Raw genomic sequence first — 15,212 nt, forward strand, 5'->3', positions numbered from 1 at the left:
TAGACTTATTTAATTTTTTTCGGGGCAATTTCGCATTTCGGGGCTTCAATAGATGTCAAAGACGGACATTACATACAAGCAGCATGGAGGTATTTGGATGTTTTTTGGTGTGTCTTTTTGTTATGAAGACAGTTGGTATCCATTTGCAACCGTTACATGGACATGCACTGCTACGCCGAGACCCCCTGTAACTCAGAGAAGCCACGGAGGACTCTGAAACTTCTCCCAGCCCCTTAGTCCACATGAGGGGGAGTAGATAATGAGTGAAATTTCAATTGTGGGTGAACTATTCCTTTAAGCTGAACCCAGCAACCAGCTCTACATAGTCAAAACACCAGAGCCTGGAGAAGTGACAAGCTTGTTCCTGCAGTCTCTAACAGATTTGGTAAGTTTTTCCTGTGGTGCACGACGCAGCAGAAGCAGCAGGTGGAAACTGTAGGAGGGACATGGTCAGTTCAGCTCTGTTCTTCAGCCTCTTATCAACGAATCCCAGTTGTTTTTGGAGCCATTTCAAAAACACTCTACTGAGGAATACTGACTGCAGGATGGTGGCTTTTGGTGGTGAGTGTCACCTCCATTCCATCCTGGCGTTTTACAAAAGGAATCCACTTCTTCCTCTTCCCCTCGTCAACAACACATCGCTGTTAGTGCTGTCATATCCAGGGAAGATGCACTTTGGGAGAGAAGACATAGCCCACTAGAAATTCAACTATCTGACTGTGGCAGTAACATGAGAACGAGCAGGAAGACCACTGATGCATATTTCTATATCATTATATCATTAGAGGAGAATATGCTAAGTAGGGATTTAAGTGCATCACTGATTTCCTCTTCTGGGACCTGCAACACAACTTAATATATTATGTTTTTGTAAACATAACTACAGATTAGCGTTTACAGCATCTTTAAAAGTTACCATTGTATGCAAGAATAACCTTAACTCCCTAATCTTAACCCCACCAAAAATAAAGCTGTATATCTCAAACCTGTTCTGACATTTTTTAGTGATATTTCTGTACATTGCTATCTGGTCCCCATAAGGGTAGAGTTGTACCACTTTCACACATCTCATGTCTTCATTATGTGAGTTGGAGGTCCCTTGTGAATAAGTTACAGGGGACAGTATATGTCACAGATGATTAAAATAAAGATAAGAGAAAGTGTGGCATGAGCGACAAGGATGAATGATAAGACTGGATGAAAAGTCATACATGCCGGGTGAAAAAAGAAAGATGAAGAATTATAGAAAGGGAAATGGCAGCAGAAATAAAACATCAGCAGGTCCCACAGGCTTTCCTCTTTTTCTCGCCTCAAGCTGTGAGCTCCTGTTCACTGGTAATCGCACACTGATTAACTTGGAAGTCTGGATTTCCACCATCCCAGTGGCAAGTCAGCAAGAATGTGAAGAAGGACTTCCAACAAAGCTTTCAAAATAAAACATCAAACGTATAAAGCGGTTTAAAAAAGAAGGAAGAAAAGAGAAGAAAGGCATGTCAGTCTTGGGGAACAGAAAAAACCCCAAAATCACAGAAATAAAAACATTTTTCTTCTTGTTAGACAAGTTGTCCCTGGACGCTAGATGTGAAGAAAATGGCAGGTGCAACTTTCTGAATGGAGGCATGAAATCAAATCTCCTTTTTCTAACAGGAAAGATTTTAACAGAGCCTGACTGATATATGAGCCAGATATCGACCTTTCTTAACACCCAGATAAGCCTGGTGTTAGTGATGTCCACATCTGATAGAATGATTCATTTTGCTTCAACAGGAATTGATTGGGGAGTAGATCAATACCGGCTGTCGATAAGATGCCTTTGATGCTTATGTACATTTTGAGTATTGATCTTTGTTGTGTCTTCCTTCTGTTCATCTCATTGTTCTAAATTTGACTTAATGTGAAACTTATGAACAAAATCTTATAGGATATGTGATACTGTATATTCAGCAAGAAATTCTAAGGACACTAAAGATATACTGTAAGCAACAGCACAGTTTAGTCAATATTCAACCTGAGAGTTTGAGGAGATATACTGACGCTTTAACTAATCAATGAATGACTGAAAACAAGTGATGCACAAATGGATGAAATTGACAAAGAAATCAGGAATGAAAGTTGAGAAGTAAATTGATGGATGTAATCATATCCCACTGAGCCTACCTGGACATCACTGAGTGAATCTAGAGCAAAGATATGCTTATAGGCTATTAATACCAAATACTATAAACCCTACATGCATGTGCTGCTGTTGTATGACATAGTTCAGGTTAAACCCTCTTACTTTGAACTGACACACACAAATAATAATAATAATAGAATAATATCTAATTGGATAATTATTCATAAAATAAAATAAAATGTCTCAAAATAAATAACAAATCTAACTTATTAGATGTCCAAATATTAAGCTACAAGTTGAAATTTCAGCCTTCCCTGCTGTTATTTACCAATGAGACTTTCCATACTCAGGGCCGTTATAGGGGAGAAAGGTGATGATAATTCCAGGGGCCCAGCGCCCAGTAAAGCCCACTAAAAACCCCAGTAGTCTAATCTTTGTATGACTGAATTATTCTGCATAAGACCGTGACTAATACTCTGCTGCATTAGCATCAAAACAAAGTACATAGTCATAGTCTACAGTACATAGTCTAAGAAAAAAAAGTGGAAAAGTCAGTGGGCAGGGGCCCACTTTAGTATGCTTTCAGGGGCCCCAGAATTCCTAGCAACGGCCCTGTCCATACTGTAGGAATTCATTTATCAGCTTTAATAGCAGCTGCTAGTGCCTGCGCAGCTGCATAAGATACAGTTTAGAGAAGACAAATTGCAAAGAAAACTACAGTTTTATCTGTATGTGACATTATTATTATTATTATTATTATTATTATTATTATTATTATTATTATTATTATTATTATTAATATTTATTAATGCATAGACTTGTGTAGCTCAGTTAGTATAATTTGCAGATGGTATTAAAAGAATATACCAGCAGATGTTATCCTCGTTTGGAGTGCACAAGTGACGTCAGGCATTTTAAGATTTTATTTTATGGTTTAATCTGTATTTAGGGAGTTAAAGTTTTTTAATGGATTTCAGGCTTTTACTTTGAAGCCACAAAGCGCCCTAGCGTTGTCGTGCTCGCAGCTGTTGGCTTGACGCATCTCTCTCTCCTCCCTGTGTCTCTACCTCTCTCTACCCGCCGTCATCCAACGCGATGCCGTTGCCTCCTTCAACCTGGAGCCGCCGCCAGGAAGGATTAGCTGCCTGGTTACCGGAGAGAAAACAGATAAGATAAAAAAACATTATAATAATACATTAAAAAACGATTATTTTTTTCTTATTTGGGTAGTTTTTTTTTCATGGAAGACAGTGTGGAAGGAGACCAACTCAGTGAGAGGATTGCATTCACAGTCTGTGCAAGTGTGTGAGTGTTAGTCACAGAGTGTGTGTGCGCCTCGGACTCCCACTCAGTGATGTAAAACGTGAGGGTGGATTTTGGCATGTGGAGGAGCAGGTAAAAGGTAAGACTCAACATCACACTTCACTGAGCTTGCACAGCTTTTAACTGTCTTCTAGTTTCGTGGGGGGAGATGTGGAGCATCTTGTGGCTTCAATCTGTTGCCAAGATGATTGAAAAATCTTTCCCCCTGCACAACTCACTATTAACTGGCTGGTAACTCGCAGAGGGGGAGAAAAAAAGAGAGAAGAGATATTGACACTTGGTTTCATCAGCAGACTATAGGCGTATTCCCTTTATGGGCACTAGGTGTGAGGAGGGGGGGCGGCTTGGTGGGAAGGTGCAAGTAATTCAACAAATGGATAAATAAAGAAATAAATAGAAGTGATGAGGTTCCCCATGATGTCTGTGGTGATGAATGGAGATAAAAAAAGAAGCTTTGTCTCAGTTTTCAGAGTGATCTAGGTGTTGGAAAATGTGGTGCATTCACTGTGTGAGTTTGGGTGGATGACGACAGTTCTCCCCGAGCACTGCGGGATGAAAAGAGAGTCAAGTCAAGTGATATTAAACGAGATTTCAAACTGAGGAATATAGATATATTGTGGAATTCTGGCCTGGGTTCAGTGACGCTTTTTCGATGCGACTGTGTAATTTCCTTTCACTGAAGATTGCATCCGTTGCTGTGGGTGACACCGTGACACCAACTCACTCACTTCACAAGGTGGATAAAACCCTTCCCCAGAGCTGCACAGCGGGGATGACACATGCACTGTATGAAGTTGGAAGCTGCATGGCGCTCTCTTCTGTGAGTCAAAGTGGCCCTGCAGCACAGACAGTCCTTTTTTTGTAACCCTCGAGAGTGGACCAGGATCTCTAAAAGCCTGCGGGGGTTAGATATAGTGTAGATACATTCTTTCATGCAGATGAGTGCTTGCAAAAACTCCCCACTTTACTTCTATCCTGACCTTAAGTATGAGAAATAGGACTGAATTATAAATGAGTTATGCTCCAGCCGAGGGACTCAGCTAACTGTCTCTTGTCTGACTTCCGTGGGCATTAATTGACTATGGCATGGCTACGGTAATTGGGTGCAAATTCAATCTGGTTCTTCTTATCTTCATAATGGAGTGCAAAGTTCAGGGGAAATAGCCAGAGATGCATTTATCTAAAAAAAAGGGCGTTCAGGAACAATAGTTTGGTGAGCTGTGTCAAATTATTTATCACTCTGACCGTTGTTGCATCTGTGAATACGGAATATATAAAAAGTGTGCTTTTAATAAGTTTCCATGTGACAAATGAATTCAGGTGCAGGTACCGCAGGGGTTTTCGACAACTGCCAACCCTGCTGTCTCCAAGCAAGAGGGATGCTAATGGAGGAGAGAGAGGATACAGGCGTTACCGCTGCAAGACAGAGACAGAGAGAAAGACAGAGAGAGAGAAGGAGAGAGAGAAAGAGAGAGTGAGTGTGAGGCGTTTCCATGGTAACCTGTCAGGGGTGTGTTTGGTCCCCGGAGACGGTGAGGAACGGAGAGGGGAGGAGAGAGATGAGAGGCGAGAAGAAAACTATCCCTCGTTAAGGGTGAGAGGGGGATGGGAAAGGAGATAATGGAGGGAAAGAGTGGAAGGTGGGATTGTCTCTTCACCTCACCTCCCCTCCCTTTTTCTCTTTCTCTTTCTCTTTCTCTCTCTGGCTTCTCCTCTCCTCCCCCTATTGTTTGTTTTTTCCTCCCCTCCCGTGATGTCTTCTCCTCGCAGGCTATCCTCCCCTCACGCCACCTCCTCTATGTTCGCCTGGAGGAAGCTGGCAGGGCTTGTCATGCCTGAGCTTGCGTCATATGGAAGAGGGTTATTATCAGTCTTCACGTGTTTGAACCCTCGCTTGAGGACATCAAGGCGTAAAAGTTGCTCTTAATCAGTTGTAGCGCCTTCCATGCCACCGTCACGACAACCAACACCTTGACCTCACACAGCCTCGCCCCAGCCCCGCATTCTAGTCGCTCTTTGTGATGAGCAAACTGGTGATTAAACACCCTGCTCATGGAGCTGCACACAAACCAGCTGGCGGCTTCTTGGCGCTTGAGATGTCCGTCAGATGGCGACAACGTGAGAAAGCAAAGCCAATCTATGAGTTGTATCTGCTGATACAGTGTTTAGCTCTCTGTTACATTGACTATTTCATTGGTCTAATCAGGGCTTTCATTCTCTGGGGCTATTAGCTTCAACTCAACTCAACTCAATCCATAGGACACGCCCACAGCAGACTGTAAGACCGAATGGACTTCAGGCACCGGCATAAAAGCCACATGCTGCAGCAACAAGTGTGAAAGCATGATCATATTTTTTGATGAGTTATCGTTGAGGTGTTTTATGTCTTTTCCATTATTGAGATGACAATCAAGACATGACAGGGAAATCAAAGCCTCCCCTCGACCTCCAGCCATGCTTGAATCAGAGACGTTGGCCACCAGGGTGTTATCTGACATGAATAAATAAGTGATAATAAGTGGCATAAATTAGGTTTCTCTACACACTCAGAGGCTGATCTATTCCACTGATCCAAATACTCAAAAAATATATTTTTAAAAGTGCATATTCCCTCAACTACTTGCATGAGAGTTAAGCAGACTTGATGACTTGTATGATTATTATTTTTTTTACCATCTGAACTTTCATTCACATGGTATCAGATGGGGAACTTGTTTAACTGTCTTATTTGGTGTGGAGGCAGGATAGTTGAACATCAGGGACGGATGAGAGGCTGAAAAATGCAAGATGTTGTTGTTGAAGCCAGAGCAGTACAGTAGTTCACAGGGTTGAAGTGAGGGCTGCAGTTGCTGCAAGACGATCCCTGTAATAGTTGATGATCAGCTCAAGCAGACAATACGACTCGGAAGAGAGAGAGACGAGATTTAAATACATTTTTGAGTGAATTATTAGAATTTACCGCAAAACTGGAGCTGTGTGAATTGTTTATTAATTTGATGTCATTCAGTTTGGCCTACTTACTGGATATTAGTGTGCATATTAAAGGCATTGTCCCACAGATGCCCATCAAAACAACAGTAAAACAACAGCTGGCTGCTGAACAGCACCATTACTAATGCAAGGAATTGGCTAAATCACAATCACAACTTTAATAGACTAATAATTATTTTCTGAATTTAGTTTTCTTCTTCTTCTTTTACAACTTAAAGCAGAAGTAAGTGATCCGATGGTTTTGGCTAACTTCCTGTCAGCCGATGGAGTTAGCAGTCCCCGCCCTCGTCCCTATGTCACCACATTCACGCGCATCCCTTGGCTGCACACACAGAGAGGACCGCCCCTTTATGCCGTTCTCTCTCCTCATTGGATAAAGCGTGAGCTTAGAATTATAAGGTTCTATCTCCATTTTGGGTAGTTCCGAGATATTGAGCATCAAAGTTCCAACTCGGCTTGTGTTTTGGTTGATAGAACCTTTTTATTTTATGAATAACTAATTAAAAAATGTTGAAAATTTAAAAAATAACACCACACAGGCATTGACAGACCACTAATGGATGATATTATGCAAAGAACTCAATTTTGAAAAAAATGGAGATAGAACCATATAATTCTAAGCTCACGAAAGGTTGTAGGATACAAGGAAAGTTGTACCCGTGTTTCGGACCAATCACTCTATATAAGTGATTGTCGTCGAAAGTTAAAACTATTTAAGACTTATATTAACACAAACATTCTGCTTACTTCTGCTCACAACTAAAAAGCTGTTCAGTCGCCACCTCTCATTTCTCACATGTTGCACCACGTAATAAGCCAAGATCAGTCTATAATTAACATGTGTTGTCATGTAATGGCACAGCAATATGGTGACAAATCACACCTCTTGTGGGTTTGAAAATATTCCTCAGTCATGTAAAGAATATGACATGTGAGAAAGAAGGTTTTAGTGTGAACCACAGTTAGTTTTTCAGGGACCACCCAATATTTGTGCTTTAGGTTCAGACTTCAGAACCATTCCTTCATCATCTATTCAGCTCCCTCCCTGCAGGATGCTGTGTGGACAGTGGTAATTAGACCTTCGGGTCATCAGGTCCTTAAAGCAGCGGGTGATGACCTCTTCCTCATTTAATCTAACTGGACAGGAGAGACTCGTATTCAACTCAGAGCAGTCTTCCAAATATGTACTGTAGGTCTAGAGTGTTCAGAGCAGCAGGAAGAAGCGGCCAACAAAATGCCTCAGTGTCATTGAAAAGGATTTTCTCTGTGATCACATCCCAAGACTCACATTTACAAAGCGTCTGAGTACTAAGGTTCGGCCCCAGTGGTGAAATTCACAAAAAAACAAGACAGATACAATGCTTTCTAAGAATTTCTATCCGAAAAAGATTAGATCATAGTACAAATAAAAAGCTTGGCAGGATGCATAGATCTTATCTCTTCAGACAATGTGTCGATGCAGTATGGGGGAGCACTTTCATCCAGCTTAGAAGGTTCTTAAGCAAAGAGGGGGAAATGGCTGCAACAAGTGGAGGCAGGAAAGAAGTTCTCCAAATGCGGAATTACAGAGATGGGTTTAAGTGCTTTATATGACATGGATGGAACCATTTGAAAGCTGGAACTGCTTTTTCAGGTGAAATAAGAGCTCTCACAGAGTTTTTCCTCAGAATCGTCCCCAAAACAAGGTGCATCCCATGGTTTCTGACGTTACGGTGCTGTGACATGGGAGGAAAGACAGCTCGCTATCCAAAAGTAGCTTCTCAAAAGTCGGAATATTGGCTAATAAACTCAACTCTAACTGTTATTTGGAGGCTGATTAAGGGATTCATAGGCTCTAAATTAAGATGAAAGAGCACAGCACCAAGGACGTATATGCTGCACAAACAGCTAACATCACAGAGCAGCAAAAATAGAAACATGCATCATCATGGGATAGAAATGATGAAAGCCAGTGTAGCAGTCAGTATGCTGACTCTCTTAATCGTTGTGTTCTTATTCTGAATACAGATTTGACCAAAGTAACAGGACAGTGAAGGCTGTCTACACATGTAGCTCCGCAACACATTAGTGATGCGGGCAGCTATATGAAGTGCTCGTTGTTATTGGAGACGAATTTTTAGTTTGACAGGCAAGACAAGGCTAGTCTGTGGGGCCTTTTGCCGGAGTGTGATTAGCATTGCAGATCCAGGTTTCTGTAGGCGTCAGTTTCAACAAACTCAAGGTTCCCCTGTCTCCAGTGCATGATTAAAATGTAACAGTGCTGCGTGGGAAATTCACAAGAGCAAAATCATGCTCCAACACTCAAAGAGCCTATTTTTTGCTCAGGTGTGTTGCACCTCCTTCTGTGTGCGATCCCTTGCTCCCTCCCTTGCACATAAATACACACCAGGGCTTAACCCACAAGAGATGGCAGCCAGAATTGGCTCAAAGCTGCCAAAAGCCATTCTTTTCTGCAGATATTTAAAATAAAAAAATAATCTTTGAATGTGAAGGAGGACATTGCCTGAAATGAGAATCATGTGACTTTCCTGGAGGAACAAAGCAAGTCTTTTTGTCTTGAAGAGCATTTGCTAAAAATATATATAACGATCATAGCATATCCAAAACAATAATCATAACCATTGGCATAATCATAATGATAACATTAGTCATATTCATACAATAACAACATAGTCATTCTTATGTAATCCAACTGAAACATGAAGATCAATGCAGGTTGAGATTCTCCCACAGCCAACCAGCGTAGTATTGATCAGTTTAAAAATAAAAGCGTGTGTATTCACATTAACATGCCACACAAAGTGTCACTACCAGCAGTGTCCACACAGTTGTGTAGAACCTTGGCCCGCTGCACATCGAGCATCAATATCTAATAAGGTTATCTGTTGCCTTATTGTGAGACAGTGTATAGCCCATGCATCTCATTTCCCCTCTCGTACCACAACACAGGCTATAGGAAACTGCTGCTGGTCGCTCTGCCTGAAAACACCTTTGAGGTGGTAAAAGTCAAAATGTTTGTAAGTGCCTGTCACTCTGGCTGCTATATATAAACATGTTCAGCCCTCAGCAATGTCAAGAGCACATAATAGCACACACCCTTCCCATTGAGAAATGAGAAAAATGAAGCAACAGGCAGGTCTCTGGAGGACACACTCCTGTAGGAGAACACCAGCCAAATAGGAAAGACGGCTTTCAGCACAATGGAGTTCTCAGGTTAAGAGTGGGCTTCCCTTCTCCCAGCATTATCGCACACCCAGAGGACGCTCTGCGATAGCTGCTCCTCAGGAGCCGCTCTCCAGATTATTTAAAAAGCCCAGTCTGTAAAAGGAGCGAGGTGCCCCTTCTTTAACACAGTTGTGTTATTTAAGGAGGATATTTTCTCCCTGTTAAAGTCTTAGCATGCGGTGCCTCCCTATCCTTGAAAGTAGTTTTATTTGACTATTTTACCACGTCTTTATCCAATAACTAAACCTTAACCAATATTTTAATATCTGTGTTATATTCATGTCTAATCTTAATTCAGCATGCTAGGAGGCTAGCCCATGTTTCCGTGTGGCCTATAGTGTTAGCTTATTCATGAAACCTGCTAGCTGTCTGAACAAAGCAGATGCCATAAGCAACATATTGTTTATGGCACACACATCAATGCAAAATGACATTTGAAACAATAAACGTAAATTTGTTTTCTATCGTTTTGTGGTTATATATTAACAATTTACATACCTCCTATACTTCCCACTAAAGAAATAATAGGCTTCTTCAACCAAGAAGATTGATAACGGTTTGCTCTTAAACTTAAACCAACATATCGACAGGGCCGTTGTATAGGGGGGAAAGGCGATGATAATTCTAGGGGCCCAGTGCCCAGTAGGGCCCACAAAAACCCCCAGTAGTCTAATCTTTGTATGATTGATTTAGTCTGCATAAGACCCTGGCTAATACTCATAGTGATGCTGCATTAGCATCAAAAAAGTAGGCTAAATAAAAAATGATAATACATACGTAGTCTAAGAAAAAAAAAGGAAAAGTCAGGGGTTAGGGGCCCACTTTAGTATTCTTTCAGGGGGCCCAGAATTCCCAGCAACGGCCCTGCATATCGAACAAGTAGCTACAGCTGCAGACATACCCTCTTTCATTTGGATTTTGGTCTGTATGTTTTATAGCGAAAGGTGTAACCTTTTTATGAAGCCCCTTAGAATCAATTATATCATTTATTATAGTTGTGATTGGCAGCAGATAGACATTAATAAAAGCAGATAGAAAAGGAGAAGAATTTAATTATGACACAAGCTGAGAGCCAGAATTGATATGAAAATGTCAGAGTACCTGCTGGCCCTCCCAGCCCAACCCTCATCTCTTTCCATTCTGGTATTTATTTCAGCAGTGAGGCCCGTAACCCTGCATCTCCGGGAGATCTGCCTGCATCTGGCCCATATTCTATCATTAGCTCCCCCTGCCTCTAGCTCTCTCGCTACCTCCCTCCATCTCTGCTCCTGCAAATACACTTAAGTCACACATACAGTAAGAAATGATAGAAACGCATAAGGGCAAAATGGATTACATATTGCGCAGGTGATGGAAATGAAAGCCCCTGAGGGGTCCATGAAACTAAAACAAAAGGAGGCAGAAATGAGCAAAGAAAGGTTAGAAAGATCTCACTTAGTTGGATAACGGAGTTGAAATGACGCCGAAAAGTCAACGGGGAGGCATTTTGGAATGTCATTCAAAGTGCAGAGCAAAAAAGGAAAAATATTAAAGTAAAACTGATACTGAAAATGAAAGGTAGGTGAGTGAGAGTGAGCTCCAAATGAGATTTTTTCGACTTAAAAGCATGACGTAAAGAAGATTAGATCTTTCATGTTTTTCTCTATCATGCATTTGAAGTTGAGGAGACTAATGTGTGTGTTGCTGCAATACAGATAAATTAAACATCACCCGGCGATGTGCTTAAGCATTTGATTGCCCCGTGAAGTAAGAGATAAGGCAGCATCTAAAACTGTGGTTGCTATCATCATGCAACATAACATTTTTATCACTAGGAAAAATAAAAACATGGTGCAATAAAAGAAACCAGGTGATGTTGAGCCAAACACAAATCAAACTGATTTCCTGACATCACACACGTAGTAATAATAATAACTGCTGATTGCCTGTCATGTGTGATAGAGGGAACAAGACCGCTCGCTGCTGCACGTTTCAGGGCAAATATTGTTCCAATCTAAAAGGGTCAGTGTGACTGTTGTCACCTCTGTGACAGGATGCAGGACGGCTTAGCTGGAGCTCCGAAATATCACAAATAAAAACGGAGCGTACAGGTACAAACAGATTGTTTGTTTGGGGTGGGAGCAGAGCAGCGCTCCCAGGGATCACCCGCTTTCCTGTTGTAACCATCTTATTGATGCCATTGGCCCAACAGGCCGTGCTGTTAATGCACCCGTCCCTTCATCATTATTATAAAGTCCTGCAAAGAACACAAAGGCCATTAGATCCACGGTGCAGCATCAGGCCAGTGTGTTTCCAGTTGCGCTGCCTGAGGCCTCTCAGCTGTCCTGCTGTGTGGACGCCAGCGCTCTGGCTGAGCCTCTGTCTGAGGGCACACTCCTTGCCGTGGGGGCCATGCGGCTGGTTGGCGGCCAAAGCCACAGCTTCACTGGCTTTTTAGGATGACAGTATCAGCGCCACATGCCCCGCAAGAGCCGTGTCCCGATGTGCCGCCACACTGAGCATCTGAAATGAAAGTGATGTGCAGAGCTCATTCAGGGCAATTATAATTAGCATTCATTTCACTTGGTTTCAGTTTAGGGTATAGACCAGAAACGAAACCAGCTGCATCCATAGTGGCTGACTGGCATCGCTTGGCCTCCCTGTGGAAAAGAGGAGTTTATCTTTTTCCATTGAGGCGAAATGTCATATGAGAGTATAGAGCTTTTCCAATGTATCTCCATTGGTATGACCTGTGGTATTTTCTCAAGTGTCCCCATAGGTGTATATAGCTTTGTTAGAGAAAAGGCTTTGTGCTGTTATGGCTTGTTTGCCTGAATGCATCGAAATGCTGGAGACAGAGCCACAGATCAATACTTTTCACTTTATCTGACTGTGCAGAAAAGATATTTACAGTGCATGACAGGCAGAGAGGAAGATGACAAAAGAGCAGCAGAAGTAATTTCATTCAAATTCCATTCACCTCCGACGAGTTGGAGGTGGCGGCAAAAATCTCAGCAGCAGCAGCAGCAGCAGCAGCAGCAGACATCTCCAAACCTCAGACAATAGAACTGAAACTGAACCTGACCCATTAAAGCAGAAGTAAGTGGTCCGGTCGTTTTCGCTAATGCTGCGTTCCAGGCAGGCTTTTGAAATCGTAAATTACAGCTTCAAGTCACAACTTACGACTTTGTAGCGTTCCAGGCAACCCACTCGTGTTTTTCCGACCTGTTTTACCGGTGAAAGTCACTATAACGGCCACTCGTAACTTCCGACCGGTGAACTCGTACCAGATCGAACTGGTACCACTTCACGGTCGGAAAAATACGAGTTTCCTTGAACGCACCATAACAGTCCTCGTCGCTACGTCGCCACATTCACGGCGTTCCTTGGCTGCACACACAGCCCTGCATGCCGTTCTCTCTCCTCATTGGATAAAAACTGTAGGATACGATAAATGTTTTCTCTTCGGCTCAGAGCAGAGCAGAGGGACTGAGAGACCCGTGTTTCAGACCAAACACTCTATGTAAGTGATTGCTGTCGGAAGATATAACTAATTAAGACTTATATTAACACAAATATATCACTTACTTCTGCTTTAAAACTGTGTTGTATCACCTTCTGTGTGTGTGTGTGTGTGTGTGGGTGTTGCACTTGGACTATTTGAATAAATGTGGATTTTTCTCCCTGTTTTTAATTTGAAATTAATTACCTACGTAGTGTGTCCACTGATGTTTTTCTTCTTGTCTTTGTCGTTTGTGATCGTCTGACCTCATGTGTGTCACCTATGTCCAATTAAACCAACCTCTCCCCAGTGTAGCCCATAGGGAGTTTGCCATTTTCTACTGCTGTCTGAATGTGTAATGAGAATCATCATATACCCTATATAGTGGATTCACTATATCCTACAAGTGGCATATACAACCAATGGTTCCTAACATAATGCATTGCACACTGAAGGACAGAAAAATGCTGGTAAAGAAAAAGAAAAGCAAAGCGAAGGAACTACACAACTTTTCAGACACAATTAAATCACAACCATTCGTCTGTGTTCAACGTGACATATGGCTTTGTGGTAAAAAAAAAAAAAAAATCAAAACATAGAAACAAAGCTGAGCCCAGTTCTGGGAGAGAATTGAACTGATTCTCTTGCGCATCAATTTTTGCTCTCTTCCTCACTCCACCAGCCGTGGGCACTGTCTGGGTGCACATTTATCACTGTGCCATAATATTACAAATAGAGACTGTTGCTCGAAAGTTTGGAAATTTCCGATCTTGGCTGGTTTATAACAGTAACCCCCCTCTCAGTGGGAGTTATAAAAAATGCAGAGCATCACTTACTTTATATATTCGTGAAAGTGCCTTGTTTCATTTACAACAGGGACTTCAAAATAAATAGCAGGACTAGAATTATGTCACTTACAAAAATAGTTCCATATTGGATAGGGAGATTAATTTGAATGTTCTGACCTGCAGTATATCTATTTTTTTTGTGTGTTTTTTGTTTGTAAAGGTCTACTGTGATGGAAATGTCAAGACTAACACTAAATATGAATAGAAGGAAACTAAATCAAAGCTTTTGTCTCATTCGAAACTCAAAAAAGCTTAACACAGACATAAAAAATGAAAATCAAATTACTATCAAAATAAAAATATTCTGTTTCTGTAAACACCGACAAAACTTCAGGGTAAATATGAAGAACCTGGGCTTTTGCAAATGGGATGTTGCAACCCCTCCCACACTCAGATGTAGACAGAAACATCTCGCTGAGGGCAGCATTAATGCAAGCCTCGCGAATTTTAAGTAATTTAATGTTTATGCTCATTTGCCAAAATAAGAGCATTTTTTGCTGGAATGCTGGAAGACTTGGGCAAACCAGCTGGCGGACTGCTGTGGAATAAATGAAAGCGTCTTCACTGTATAATTGTGCGAGCGTTCGGGGTTGTGCAGAACTAATATTTTGGAGCTATCTGAATGTCACACATTGGAGTGGGTAAGTGAGCGGAGAGTTGGTGTTGGGGCAGTGACAGTTTGACGAGAGAACATCCTGGCTGCGTTGCATTTCCCTAATCTTGCAAAAATGTGCGAGCCTTCTCCTTCTTTCCCACTGTGTTTGTCAGCTGCTTTGGGGATTAATTAGCATAGCAGTGTTGGAAATGGATCCACTGCAGACGAAGAAGACTGTCCCTCATTTCACACACTGTTAGTAGGGGCCGGCGTCGTGCTCCTGCAGAAAGAGACAGCTCATAGTTCAGCAAACTCTGGAGATTTGAAAGAGTATGTGCAACTCTTACCGTGTCAGTCGGGAAAATGTCACTTCTCTGTAAAATGATAGTCACCTTCCCTTGTCACTTAAAGAAAAAACATTGGGCTGCAGTGGCGTACAGTATAATACAGACGTTGATACTAAAAATACAAGTGGAAGATGTATGCATGCAGCAGTCGGAAGGAGTGAGACCCAGGCAGCTTATTCAATATCAGGTGTAAAGGTGTAGCTGTCATGCTAATTTCAGGTGCGAAGCGTAGAGCACGCAGAGGGAAACACTCGCCTCGCTCTCCTCAGTGAGATGCTGCAGGGTC

General features: G+C 41.9%; 1 protein-coding gene across 1 annotated transcript in view; it reads left to right on the forward strand.

Moving 5' to 3' along the window:
- The first annotated feature begins 3,229 nt into the window (after positions 1-3,229).
- Positions 3,230-15,212, forward strand: part of lingo2b (leucine rich repeat and Ig domain containing 2b) — a 67,809-nt gene continuing 55,826 nt past the window's right edge. The window contains exon 1 of the mRNA XM_085767501.1: positions 3,230-3,518. The gene's annotated coding sequence lies outside the window, so the exon portion shown is untranslated. The remainder of the gene's footprint in view (positions 3,519-15,212) is intronic.

This window comes from Trachurus japonicus, chromosome 22, assembly GCF_045865225.1.
Source record: "Trachurus japonicus isolate A0001 chromosome 22, Traja_1.0".
NCBI classification, from domain to species: domain Eukaryota; kingdom Metazoa; phylum Chordata; class Actinopteri; order Carangiformes; family Carangidae; genus Trachurus; species Trachurus japonicus.